The sequence below is a fragment of the Rhinolophus ferrumequinum genome, chromosome 5, assembly GCF_004115265.2.
Source record: "Rhinolophus ferrumequinum isolate MPI-CBG mRhiFer1 chromosome 5, mRhiFer1_v1.p, whole genome shotgun sequence".
NCBI lineage: Eukaryota > Metazoa > Chordata > Mammalia > Chiroptera > Rhinolophidae > Rhinolophus > Rhinolophus ferrumequinum.
Window position 1 is genome coordinate 59776782 of NC_046288.1, and position 14558 is coordinate 59791339.

General features: G+C 36.3%; 1 pseudogene; it reads right to left on the reverse strand.

Annotated features, from left to right (window-relative positions):
• The window catches only part of LOC117022106 (60S ribosomal protein L35a-like), a 125142-nt pseudogene that overhangs the window by 79340 nt on the left and 31244 nt on the right, over positions 1-14558 (reverse strand).

A 14558-nucleotide genomic window follows, 5' to 3' on the forward strand; every position in this document is an offset into this window, starting at 1 on the left:
CCCCTGTTGTAGTTGAGCCTTGGTTTCTGTTTGCATGTCACTGGGAGGGATTAACCCTCAGGCTGATTGTTTGTGAGGACTGGCCATGACATACAGTGGAGGAACATTGTTCAGGGGCTGACCCTAAAAAGCAGGATTCACTTTAGCATGGCTCTGGTGCCTTCCAAGTCTGCCTTTTATGTATCATTCTTGGAGGCAGCTGGGTGATACTTTGGCTCAGTCCGAAGCTGGCCATTGGGCCTGACAGCCCTGGGTCCTCCTTGGAGGGGACTCACTGCAGGCCAAGTTCAGCTGCAGCCTGTGCCCTGCCTGGGGCCAATTGCTATGAACTACAAATTGATCTGCAGATGGTTGCCATTTGTGTTGGGCTTGGAGGTAACTGGGAGAGGCTAAACTGTGAAATGAGGACAGCTGCAGCTAGTGCCAGGCTTGGGGCTGCTTAGCACGAGGTATGGGGCACACAGAGACCAGATACTGCTTATTTGGCGTTTGTGAACCTCTGAAAGATTTTAGGAAAGTCCCCAGTATGAACAAAGACAGGCTATTTGTATCAAAAAGCCATTTGAAGTGGCTTGGGTAGGCCTTCAAGTTGGGTGGGGTGAGTCTCAGGGTATCAGCAGGGTGCAACTAAACGTATTTAACAAATGGATGGAGACTCAGATAGAGCACTTGCCTGTGTCTGCACAATGTGTGGGGGGAGGGCTCAACAAGGAACAATGTTTTTTTCTAGCACTTCTGTGTGGGGAAAAAGGTACCCCTCCAGTCCGTGCCCTGAAGCCAGACAATTTAGTTCCTCCCTTTATGTCCCTGGCATCTTTTCAGCTGCTCCCCCAGCCCTGGAGCTCAGAATGAGTGAGTCTGTCAGCAAGTAAGTCCATGAATGGGCCCTTAAAGAGGATTGCCTGGGACTGCAGCTGCCCTCCATCTCACTTAGCCACAATTTCCATTGGTTTTCATAACCAGAAGTTATGGGGATTTCTCTCCCTGGCACTGGGACACTGGGCTGGGGAGCCTGGTGTGAAGCTGGGACCCCTTTCTTCTTAGGGTGGACCTCCACAGCCAAGATACCCCTTCCAGTTTTTAATAGCCACACATGGTTGTGGAACAACTTTCTGTATTTCTGCCCTCTTCTCAGTGTCCACGTGGATTCTTCTGTATATTTTTAGTTATAGGATTTCTATTCAGCTAGATTTTAGACAACTCTCAAAGGTGGTTGTTTTGTAGTTTAGTTGTAATTTCGAGGTGGTTGTGAGAGGAGGCCAGCACAGCATTTATTAGGTTGATGCAAAAGTAATTGTGGTTCTCGCAATTTTTAATCTTTTAAACCACAATTACTTTTGCACCAACCTAATAATATCTACTCTACCATCTTCCTCCAAAACACTTTTAAAAATGGTTCCCTTTATTTTCTGCAGATACATTTACATTTTAGTTTTTGGGATGATTTTTGATTAATGAAGGATGCCATGGGCAAGTTAAGAGCTGACAAAATTAGAAAATCCATATGTTCTAGATATTATTATTATTGAAAAGGGTAAATATGCAGAATATACAAGGAGTGCTTATGAATTAACAAGAAAAAGATAGCAGAAAAATAAAAAAATATGAATAGTCAATGAAGAAAGTAGAAAACCCTCGTGCCCAATAATATTAAAAGATGTTTGAGTAAATTATAATCAGAAAAAAATCCAAATTAAAACAACAAAATAATATCATTTTACATCTACTAACTTGGAAACCTGGATGATATGAAGTATGGTCAGGGGTATGAGATTCTCATACCTGCTAAAGATAAACTAGAATAGACAGTCTGAAAGCCATCATTTCAAATATGATTATATTTACATCTATAACCCAATAATTCTATTCCCAGGTATAGATTTCATTCTTTTTATGGTAGAGTAACACTCCATTGTATATATGTACCACTATTTCTTTATCCAATCATCTTTTGATGGGCATTTCGGTTGTTTTTATATATGCTATTTTAAATAACACTGAAGTAACCATAGGCGTGCAAACATCTTTTCAAACTAGTGTTTTGGATTTCTTTGGATAAATACCCAGGAGTGATCATAAGGTAATTCTATTTTTAATTTTTTGAGGAACTGCCATACTGTTTTCCGTAGTGGCTGCAATGTCCCACCAAAAATGCACAAGGGTTTCCTTTTCTCCACATCCCAGCCAACACTTTTTTTTGTTGTTGATTTATTGATGGCCATTCAGACAGGTGTGAGGTGACATCTCAATGAGATTTTTATTTGCATTTCTCTGATAATTACTGACATTGAGCATCTTTTCATATGTTTATTGGCCATCTTTATGGCCTTTTTGGAGAAATGTTTATTCAAGTTCTCTGCCTATTTTTTAATTGGATTGTTTGTTTTTTTAGTGTTGAGTTGTATGAGTTTTTAAAATAAATTTTGGATTTTGACTTCTTATCAGATGTATTACTGGTAAATATCTTTTCCCATGCAGTAGGCTGTCTTTCCATTTTGTCGATGATTTCCTTTGCTGTGCAAAACCTTTTTAGTTTGATGTAGTCCCGTTTGATTATTTTTCTTTTGTTTCCCTTGCTTGAGGAGATATATCAGTAAAAATATTACTAAAATTAATGTCTGAGAGTTTATTTCCTGTATTTTCTTGTAGGTGTTTAATGTTTTATGGTTTTGGGGCTTATATTTAAGTCTTTAATCCATTTTGAGTTTATTCTTGTATATGGCGTAAGAAGGTCATCCAGTTTCATTTTTTTGCATATATCTGTCCAGTTTTCCCAGCACCATTAATTGAATAGACTGTCTTTACCCCAATGTATAGTCTTGCTTTCTTTGTCATAGATTAATTGACCATAGAGGCATTGATTTATTTCTGGGCTCTCTATTCTTTTCCATTCATATGTGTGTCAATTTTTATGCCAATAACATGGTGTTTTGTTTTCTATGGCCTTGGAGTATAATTTGATATCAGGTAGCGCGATACCTCCAGCTTTTTTCTTCTTTCTCAGGATTGCCATGACTATTTGGGGTTTTTTATGGTTCCATGTAAATTTTAGGATTATTTGTTCTAGTTCTGTGATAAATGCTATTGGTATTTTGATAGAGGTTGCATTGAATCTATAGGTATCTTTGGGTAGTATTGACATTTTAACTATATTAATTATTCCTATCCATGGGCATACTATATATTTCCATTTATTTGTAACTTCTTTAATTTCTCAATTCCATGTCTTATAATTTTCTGAGTATAGGTCTTTTACTTTCTTGGTTAAATTTATTCCTAGGCATTTTATTTTTTATTTGTTTATTTTTTTGCTGCAATGGTAAATAGGATTATTGTCTTAATTTCTCTTTCTGATAGTTCATTATTAGTGTATAAAAATGCAACCAATTTCTGAACATTCATTTTACATCTTGCTACTTTACTAAATTCATTGATCAGTTCTAATAGTTTTTGGTGGAATCATTTGGGTTCTGTCTATATATGTCATCTGCAAATATTGACAGTTTTACTTTCCAATTTGGATGTCTTTTTTTTTTTTTTCTTTTACTTGTCTGATTGTTGTGGTTAGGACTTCCAGTACTATGTTGAATAAAAGTGGTGAAAATGCACATTCTTGTTTGTTTCCCGGTCTTAAGGAGAATGCTTTTAGCTTTTCCCCATTGAGTATGATATCAGCTGTGAGTTTGTCATGTATTACCTTTATTGTGTTGAGATATGTTCCCTCTATTCCCACTTTGCTGAGAGTTTTTATCATAAATGGATGCTGGATTTTGTCAAACACTTTTTCTGCATCTATTGATATCACCATATGATTTTTATTTTTCATTTTGTTTATGTGGTATATCATGTTAATTGATTTGCAGATATTGAAATAACCTTGCATACCGGGGATGAAACTCACTTGTTCATGGTGTATGACCATTTTAATATATTGCTGAATTTGGTTTGCTAATATTTTGTTGAGAATTTTTGCATGTATATTCATTAGGGACATTGGCCTATAGTTTTCCTTATTTGTAATGTCTTTGTCTGGTTTTAGAATCAGGGTAATGATGTCCTCATAAATGAATTTGGGAGCCTTTCCTCCTCCTGAATGTTTTGTAATAGTTTGAGAAGAATAGGTGTTAACTCTTTTTTGAAATGGTAAAATTCACTTGTGAAGCCATCTGGTCCAGGAGTTTTGTTTGTTGGAAGCTTGTTGATTACTGACTGAATTTCATTATTAGTAAGTGGTCAGTTCAGATTTTCTTTATCTACTTGATTCAGTCTTAGAAGATTGTATGCTTCTAGGAATTTATCAATTTCTTCCATATTGTCCAATTTTTTCATGTATAGTTGTTCATAGTATGTTCTTAATTTTTTTTTTTTTTTTTTTTTTTTGTATTTCTGTGGTATCTGTTATCACTTCTCTTTCATTTCTGATTTTATTTTTTTGGGTCCTCTCTCTTTTTTCTTGATGAATCTGGTTAAATATTTGTCAATTTTGTTTATCTCTTCAAAAAAACAGCTCTTGGTTTCATTGATCTTGTGTATTGCTTTTTAGCCTCTATTTTATTTATTTCCACTCTGATCTTTATTATTTTCTTTTTTGTACTCACTTTGGGCTTTGTTTGCTGTTTTTTTTTTCCAGGTCCCATATGGGTAAGATGAGACTGTTTCTTTGACATTTTTCTTGTTTTTTGAGGCCTGCATTGCTATGAATTTCCCTTTTAGGACTGCTTTTGCTGTTTCCCACAGATTTTGTATTTTCATTTTCATTTTTCTCAAGGTATCATTTGATTTTTCTCCTTGATCTCATTATTTAATTATTTAATAGCATGTTATTTAGCATTCAAGTGTTTGTGTGTTTTTCAGTTTTTTTCTTGTAATTGAATTCCAGTTTCATACCATTGTGGTCACAAAAGATACTTGATATGATTTCAATCTTCTTAAATTTATTGAGACTTGTTTGTGGCCTAACGTGTGATCTATCTTGGAAAATGTTCCATTTTCACTTGAAAAGAATGTATTCTGCTGCTTTGGGATAAAATGCTCCAAAAATATGAATTAAATCCATCTGGTCTAGTGTGTCTTTTAAGGCCATTGTTTCCTTTGTTGATTGTCTGTCTGCAAGGTCTATCTATTGGTTCAGTGGGGTTTTAAAGTCCCCTAATATGATTGTGCTATTGTTGATTTCTGCCTTTATGTTGATCAATATTTGCTTTATATGTTTAGGTGCTCATATTTCGGATGCATAGATGTTTACTAAGGTTATGTTCTCTTGTTTGATTGATCCCTTTATCATTATGTAATGTCCTTCTTTGTCTCTTATTATAGTCTTCATTTTAAAGTCTATTTTGTCTGATTTAAATATTGCTACCCCAGCTTTTTTTCCTTTCTATCGGTGTGAAATATCGTTTTCCATCTCTTTGCTTTCAGTCTATGTGTGTCTTTTGATCTGAAGTGGGTTTCTTGTAGACAACATATGCTTGAGTCTTGTTTTCTTATCCATTCAGCTACCCTATTTCTTTTGATTGGAGCATTTAATCCATTCACATTTAAAGTGATTACTGATAGATCTATAGTTATTGCCATTTGATTATTTATATTTTTGATCTTCTTTTGTTTGTTTGTTTACCCCCTCCTTCTTCTTGAAGAAGTCTTTTAAACATTTCTTGTAATACTGGCTTGGTGGTAATGAATTTCGTTAGCTTTTTCTTGTCTGGGAAGCTTTACATCTTCAATTTTAACTTATAGCCTTGCTGGTTAGAGTAGTCTTGGTTGTAGGCCCTTTTTTTCATCACTTTGAATATTTCCTGCCACACCCTTCTGGCCTGCAGAAATCAGCTGGTAATGTTATGGGAGCTCCCTTGTAAGTAACTAATTGTCTTTCTCTTGTTTTAGGATTCTCTCTTTGTCTTTAACCTTTGTCATGTTAATTATGATGTGTCTTGGTGTGGGCCTCTTTGGGTTCATCTAGATTGATCTTCCTGGGCTTGTATACCTATTTCCTTTGCCAGGTTAAGGAAGTTTTCAGTCATTATTTTTTCAGATGAGTTCTCAATCTTTTGCTCCCTCTCTTATCCTTTTGGTACTCTTATGATGAAAATGTTGTCATGCTTTTTCCAAAACTCCCTTAAACTATATTTGAGTTTTTGTTGTTGTTCTGATTTTTTAAAAATTAGTTTCAGGTGTACAAAACAATGTAATAATTAGACATTTGCAAGTGATAACCCCCCTCCCCCAATCTACTAACACTCTGACATTGTATATAGCTGTTACAATTCCACTGACTCTATTCCTTGTGCTGTACTCCACATCCTGTTATATTTAATTATAGTTGACATTCAGTATTATTCAGCTTCAGGCGTACAGCTCAGTGGTCAGGCATCTACACAGTCCATGAAATTGTCTCCCTAATAATACAAATGCCCATCTGACACCCTACAAAATCTTTTCAACATTATTGATTATGTTCCCCCAACTGTCTTTCATATCCCTGTGGCAATATTGTGACTACTAATTTGTGCTTTCTAATCCCTTACTTTCTCCCCCATTCCCATCCCCCTCCCATCTAGCAACCATCAGCTTTTTCTCTATATCTCTGAGTCTATTTCTGCTTAGTTTGCTTATTTATTCTGTACTATTAGATTCCACATATAAGTGAGATCCTATGGTATTTGTCTTTCTCCATCTGATTTATTTCACTTAGTACTGTATTTCCCCGAAAACAATACCTAGCCAGACCATCAGCTCTAATGTATCTTTTGGAGGAAAAATTAATATAAGACCTGGTCTTATTTTAACATAATGTAAGACCAGGTCATAATATAATATAATATAATATAATATAATATAATATAATATAATATAATATAATACCGGGTCTTATATTAATTTTCACTCCAAAAAGACGTATTAGAGCTGATTGTCTGACTAGGTCTTATTTTCAGGGAAACATGACTGTAATATTCTCTAAGTCCACCCATGTCGTTGCAAATTGTAAGACGTCATTCTTCTTTATGGCTAAGTGATACTCTATTGTATAAATGTACCATAGTTTTTTTTATCTAGTCATCTACCAATGGACATTTTCGTTGTTTGTATGTCTTGGATATTGTGAATAGCACTGCAAGAAACATAGGGGTGCATATATTTTCTTGAATTAGTGTTTTGGGGTATCTGGATAGTTACCCAAGAGTGGAATTGCTGGGTCATAGGATAGTTCCATTTTCAGTTTTTGAGATACCTCCATGCTGTTTTCCATAGTGGCTGTGCCAATCTGCAATCCTACCAACAGTGCATGAGGGTTCCCTTTTCTCCATATTCTCGCCAGCACTTGTTGTTTGTTGATTTATTGATGATAGCCATTCTGACCGGAGTGAGGTGTTATCTCTTTGTGGTTTTTATTTGCATTTCTCTAATGATTAGTGATGAGCGTTTTTTCATACGTCTGTTGCTACCTTGTCTTCTCAATCACTGATTTGATTCTCTGCTTCATCTAATCTGCTGCTGATTCCTTGTAGTGTGTTCTTCATTTCAATTATTATATTCTTTATTTCTGACTGGTTGTTTTTTATGGTTTCTGTGTCCTTCTTTATGCTTACTAGCTCTTTGTCAAAATTCTCACTAAGTTCCTTAAGCATTCTTATAACCAGTGTTTCAAATTCTGTCACTGGTAGGTTGGTTGCCTCCATGTCATTTAGTTCTGTTTCTGGAAGTTTCTTCTGTTCTTTTATTTGGGACATGTTCCTTCATTTTGGCTGCCTCTCTGTTTTTGCTTTTATGTATTAGGTAGATATCCTATGTCTCTCCATCTTTGCTGGGTGGCCTTATGTAGTATGTGTTCTGTGTGGTCCAGTAGCACAGTCTCCCCCATCACCTGTGTGCGTGTTCCAGGGGTGTCCCTTGTGTGTATTGTGCGTATTCTCCTATTGTATTTGAGCCTTACTTGCTTTTGGCATGTCAGTGGGTGGGATTGACTCCCAGGCTGTCTGGCTGTGTGGATTGGCTGTGCCCACAGTGTATGAGCTGCTGTGTGTGGGGGCTGAATTTTCAAAGGGGGATTTACCCCAGTGGGTTCTTGTGCCTGTTGAGACCACCCTTTGGGTCTGCTACCTCTGGAGATAAAAAGGTAGTGCTCTGGTGTGGTTAAGAAAATATAGAAATACAAAACAATCATAAAATAGTCAGTATAATAAAACTGACCAACGTTCATCTTAAATGATGAATAAAAGATAATACCTAAATAGTAAACAACAGAAATGAAAAGGGATACCACTACAGGTGCTGCAAACATAAACACGTAAGAGGATATTGCAACCAATTTTATGGTAAAACATTAGAAAATTTAGCAAAATTGCCTGCTTTGTAGACAAGTCTAACTTACCAAAATTGATTTAAAAAATTAAAACTATAAATATTTATTGATCCAGAAATGAGTTGAACAGTTGTCAATTTTTTCTTATAAAAAACTTGAGGACTGAAGGAGATAATGACTATGAAGTACTTATCCTTGTAAGTACCAACAATTGTAATAATTACTACGATTTTGGAGACCTGTGCATGTGGGTGGTTGTTGAAGTTGTATGAGCAGATGACTTTTCTAAGGAGTGAACATGCAAGAATCAAAACTGTAGAACTTGAAATGTCACTCAGAGATCATAATCCATGTATTTCATTTTATAGTTAAAGAATCTGAAAGCCAGAGGGGTGATAGGCCTGTTCAAGCTCACATAGGAAGTTAGTGGCACTGCTAGGGCTAGTGCAACTTTTTCTTGACTGTGACTGCCAGTCTAATGATATTTCTGAAGAATTTTGAATATGAGTAAAAATAAATTGACACACACACATAAACTATCAAGATAAACATCACCATGAAAATATGGCTGTTGTGAAATAATGGAATTCTAGGTGCTCTCTTTTAATTGCAAGTCTAATTCTAAAATTATTTTTCTCCTTTTCTACCTATTTTAATGCGAAGCTAGATGATAATTGAGTTGGGAATTCAGTTTTCAACTGTAGTTAAATCTCCCTGTTTATCTGATGCATGGATGATTATATGACTTGTGAGACCCAGTGCAAAACAAAAACAAGGGGCTCCAGATGGAGCAGGGAAGTTAACCCCTCCTTCCCACAGGCCCATGTCCCAGTCGATACTGGACAGACAACCTCTTATGGACGGCAACCTCTACTGTGGGATGTGCTTAGTACCTGGTTTGGCAGTGGGTGAAAGGCCCCTGCCAAGTGGTCCACACATTTTCTGTGTTTCTGCCAACCCAGGGTAGGGAGAGTCACTGCCTTGGCCCGATTTAGGATGTCATGGAGTGTGTCCCTAATACCAACCCTTTCTGTACCTGTACCCAGGCCCTCCAGAAGCTGAAGATTCTGAGGCTTCCCTCCTTCAAGGCTGGGTTATTAGTAGTCACAGGGAGTAGCATGGATAAGGAGGCTGGGTAGAGCGTAGGTGGCTAAGAACCCATTCTGAGTTGGTGGGAAGGTGGGTGGGGAGGTAGTAGAAGGTGGGCTACTTGAAGTGTGGCTCCAAGTCCCTGTGCATGTTCCATTTTCCCATCAGATTTCACTTACCAAAAGCAAATTTGAATGATCTCACTGGGTGGATGAGCTTAACCAAGTTAACTTCTCTAAACCTTCTTTTCCTTAAATCATCATTTCAAGACAGAGACTGCAGAGGATTAAATTCCAAGTGCAAAACTTTTCTGAGTGTAGAGCCTTGTGTGACTGCATTTATTGTATGCCCATGAAGCTAGCCCTGATTTGGTGTCAGAATGCCTGTTTGACAAAGAAAATTAATGCTCCATTTAACGGTTGTCTTTGACCACTATCACTGGTACTTCTGACTCCCGTCTTCTGGCTGCCCAATTGGCACCCCTTCCAGGCTGCCAAGTTTTATCTAAAGGCATTTCATTCTTTAATACTGAGTAGGCAGCATGGAGCCTAGATGATAGCTTGGTTTTCCTGCACCATCTGATCTAGAGAGAATTGAGTTGCACCCTCAATCTCACTGATGACTTCTGTAAGCCATCAGAAAACTTTTCACAAGATTTCAGAAAAATTCCCACTCAAGAATCTACAATTTCATAATCCTGTTTTCTTGTGAACTACTATTTTTGCCTAGCAATGTGTCTAGTAAAGCAGGAAACTGCGACTTCTTAAGTTTCCCCAAAGGATAGCCTTACACTAGGAAAAAGCATAAGACTTACCGAATATTTTGTAGGAAGGTAGAAGGGTTTACTATATGGCATATTTTAGAGCAAACAATTATAAAACTCCATATTAGTGATTCTTGTTCTCTTAAGTCCCTTCAGGGCTCTGCTGCCATCCAGGGTCTCTCTCTCTCTCTCTCTCTCTCTCTCTCTCTCTCTCTCTCTCTCTCTCTGTTGAGCACTACCAGGGATCCCCCAATACTTTGGAAAATAATTGCATGTTTTCTGACTTATACTCCCAAACTTAGACATTCATCAAAGTGTTTAGTTGAGCAATGGCCTTCTAGCAACGTAATTCATCCCCAATAAGAATGATTCAATGTTATAGATAGTGAAATATTTCCTTATTATATTTTATTTGTATGTTAGGCAATATCCATTCTTTTATTTATTTGTCCCTTTAGCAAGTATTTATTGAATGCAGTCTATAGTTTAGGTACGTTTAGATTTAGGCTTTTAGAAGGACAATGAGAATTTCTAACCTCATGGATATTAAAAACGTTAGGATTAAAAACTATACATACATATGGTAATTCATATCTATTGCTGACATTTGTGTAGTGTTCAAAGTTTTCAGAGTATAAATACTCAAAATATATTTTTTATGACATACATTATAAAAAGGCTTGTCAGAGCCAGACTTAGGTTTTCAGCAACACTGTGCTCACTCTTCAGCCGTCCCACTGAAATCAAAGAAAAGAGCAAGAATAGGCAGGATATGGTTATGGAGAGAAGTGGCTGGAGGGTGGGTCTCTGAATGATGTAGTGCCTTTTTTGAGTCACTTTTCTCATGAAGCCTTGCAAATACCGATAATAGAAAAAGTTAATTGAAATGATAAATGAATGAAAAGGGTGAGTCATGATTACCAAGAATAAAAGTGCTGAGTTGTTGATGAGGTACAGAAATAACTAATAACACATTTAAAATTGCTAACACTTCCTAACAACTTTCAGCTGGTTCTTTGGTCTAACTTGTAGGGAAGTTGATAATTGGAACTCTTTTCATATTAAGTAGGGTCCAAAATGTTCTTTTGCCTGGTCTGATTTTTTCTCCTTTTCCCCAAACACGTTTGATAGATAAATAGAAGAAGGGGAGGGAGCTAGACCCTTCCCCAGTAGAGTAAAGGAAAAGAAAAACACAACCTTAATTTTCAGTGATGTATATTTATATGTAATGCAGACCACACTTATTGCTTAAAAATAATAAAGTGGTTATACTTCTTAGGCTCACACTTTTCTTTCCACATTTGGCAAAAAAGAAAAAAAAAACAAAGACAAATTCAAAGGTAGTCTAGACAGTCTAGAGGATCTACAAGTTTGATCTTAAAGTGAAAAACTATATAATACTAAGGAAAAATATCACAAAATCAGCTAGAACACAAATAGTTCATCTCTAACCAAAAACCTGCTTTACACATATATTCTCTTGATTGTGTTCTAGATCCTAGGTCCTAAAATGAAATGAAAGATCTGCAACTAATAATTTGTCACAGTTTATTTACGTCATCTAGATGCTTGTGGACCCAGAAATATTATTTCCACTAATTGTGACACTGTCTTATTGAACTCAGAAGAGGTAAATTCTGTAAGTTAGGCCTTCAAATAAAATTTTTAAGTTTTCTTTTTCTTAGTCTATTGGAAAATAAAATCTTTGTTTCTACTCAGTAGATGTAGTATTGGATATTCTTTATCGCTCAAGAGGCAGAAAAAGGACATTTAGAAGGATATATCTTTCCTAGTTTCACTTAAGCTTATTCTCTTTTGGCTATACTTCTCTGAATTTTTGAGCCACATTGGTTATTCAAATTCAATAAACCAAAGCTATTATTCTTAGTTATTTGGCATCTTCTGCAGATGTGCAGTTGACATGCACAAAAACACAAAATCAGAGGTTTAGCTGATATTCATTTTACAGATAAGTTCAGCATTATATAAGAATTCTGATGGATTCTTAAAACCCATTGCTAATATTTATTGAATCGATGGAGGTCTTGTATATGTAAGGGAATATTATCTCCAAGTTGACCCACTGACTTCTGGGTTTGTCACTTGGGCTTCTGTAATGGATATTTGTTGATTTTGGCATCCCGTATCCATCTACCCCACTTCTGGTAACACCTTTTGATGTTTATTTAGTGATCAATTTCTCTCCCATTGTTCATCCAATCAGTTAGAAGTGACTCCCCCACTGATTATATAATAAATATGTGGTTTGTGAGTTCAGACTTGATTCAGATCTGCCCCTTTCCCTGGCTACCATGATTAGCATGAGCATATGACCCAGTGTGAGACAGTAAGACACAAAGAGAATTTTGTAGATGATTGTTGCAAAGTTTCTTTCTGCTGGACTTAAACTGAGATGATGGAGCGAACATGATAAAGGCAGAGCTGAATAATGTAGAAAACATGTAGAAAAATTTTATCTTGACGTTGCTTGAGACCTGAATCCAGGTACACCCTACCCAGTACTATCCCTAGACTTTCCAGTCACAGGAACCAATATATTTCCTTTTTGTTTAAGTCAAATTGAATTAGGCTTTCTGTCACTTGGAACTAAAAAAGCTTTAATTGATATAGGTTATTTATGTATTTATTTTTAATTTCTAGGACAAACTTGAATGAATCTGTTTGGATGGTAGGCTTGCCTATGCACAGACCCAAGCTGGTCACACCCACAGAGACATGATCTGATTTTTTTTTCTCTCTTAGGTAATTTTTCATTTTATAAGAGAACAAATCCACTTTACATGGATTGTAAGCATTACACGGATTCTGGTTCCTATGGCCGTAGCGGGAAGGTTGCTTTGGAATGTGGCACAAACCATGCCACTGTTTCTATGAGAATGATTCCCTTTCCCCAGATTCCTCTGGCTTTGTTAGGTTTGCCACCAGGAGTCACTGTGTTGTTCTTTGTCTTGTACATATAAGCACAGCTGTTGCCTAGATAGAATTCAGTTTCATTTCAAGATAAACACCTTCAATTTTAAGAAGAGCTGTGTGCTCTCTCTGGTTCTGGAGATCTCACTTATAGCCAACACAAATGGCCTTGGACCACAGCCTTCCAGACGTATTTGTTGTTTTAGAAATTCTGTTCCCAGCAGGCCTCCACAGGCTCCAAGATGGCGGAAAAAGCTCAGATAATATTTTTTTACATGAATAATTTTCTACATAAAAAGAAGCTTTGCAATGGTGTTATGTTTTGAGTTGTGTGCCCCTCCCCCAAATCCTTATGTTGAAGTCTTAACTCCCAGTCCCTCAATATGACCTTATATGGAGATAGGGTCTTTACAGAGGTAATCCAGTTAAAACAAGGTCCTTAGGGTAGGCTCTAATCCAGTATGAGTGGTATTCTTGTAAAAAAGGGAAATTTGGAGACAAACCCACATATAGGAAGAAGGCCATGTAAAGAAGCACAGAGAAGCCAGCCATCTACCAGCCAAGGAGAGAGCCCTGGAACAGATTCTTCCCTTACTGTCCTCAGAAGGACCCAACCCTGCTGACACCTCGATCCCAGACTTCTAGCCTCTAGAGTTGTGAGACAACACATTTCTGTTGTTTAAGCCATCAGTTTGTAGTATTTTGTTATGGCAGCTCTAGGGAACTATGGTAGAGTGTAAAGCAGACTCATTTTGAAATCTGAGTGAGAGAAATAAAAAGAAGTACACTTTTCTTTGCTTAATTTGACCTAATTTTTAACCATAAATTGTTGCTATTTGTAGAGTTAGAAATTGATTAAAAAAGCACTTGAAAAAAATCAAGGATGGCAGAGTTATCAACTAAATACAGGAAGAGATGCAATACATTTCACATTCAAAACTGATTTTAAAAAGGGTTGTTTTTGGCAAGAATGAATGGGCCATATTTTTAACATGTGTGATAATATCTATAAATTAATGTGATGTGACATAATATTTCATGCTTTCTTAAAAATATTTCAAAACACATATCTTTTGCAAATCCTTCAATAAAAAAATCCAGGAAATTTCTGACTAATCCCAGTATTTCCACATTTTCATTGCTGCCTTCCTTCACAATTTGTCATGAAATAATGAGTGAAAATTAATAAGATTTTCATGAATTGCAGCTGTCCTAAACCATTTAATTTCTTTTATGGAACTACATAGAAAAATATTGAAACTCAAGTTAAATTCCTACTTAAAGCAGACCTCTTTAAGTTTAAATTCTGGACTCCCAACCAAAGATTTGGAGTCAGAGAATGGTTAATTACATTACAGAAAACAGAATTCTAGTGAAGGGACATCCCTGTCTTTCATATACATGTTTGTCTTTACACATGCGTGCGCACACACGCACAAAGCATTACAGAAGGTCTGTTTTAAAATGAGCATATTT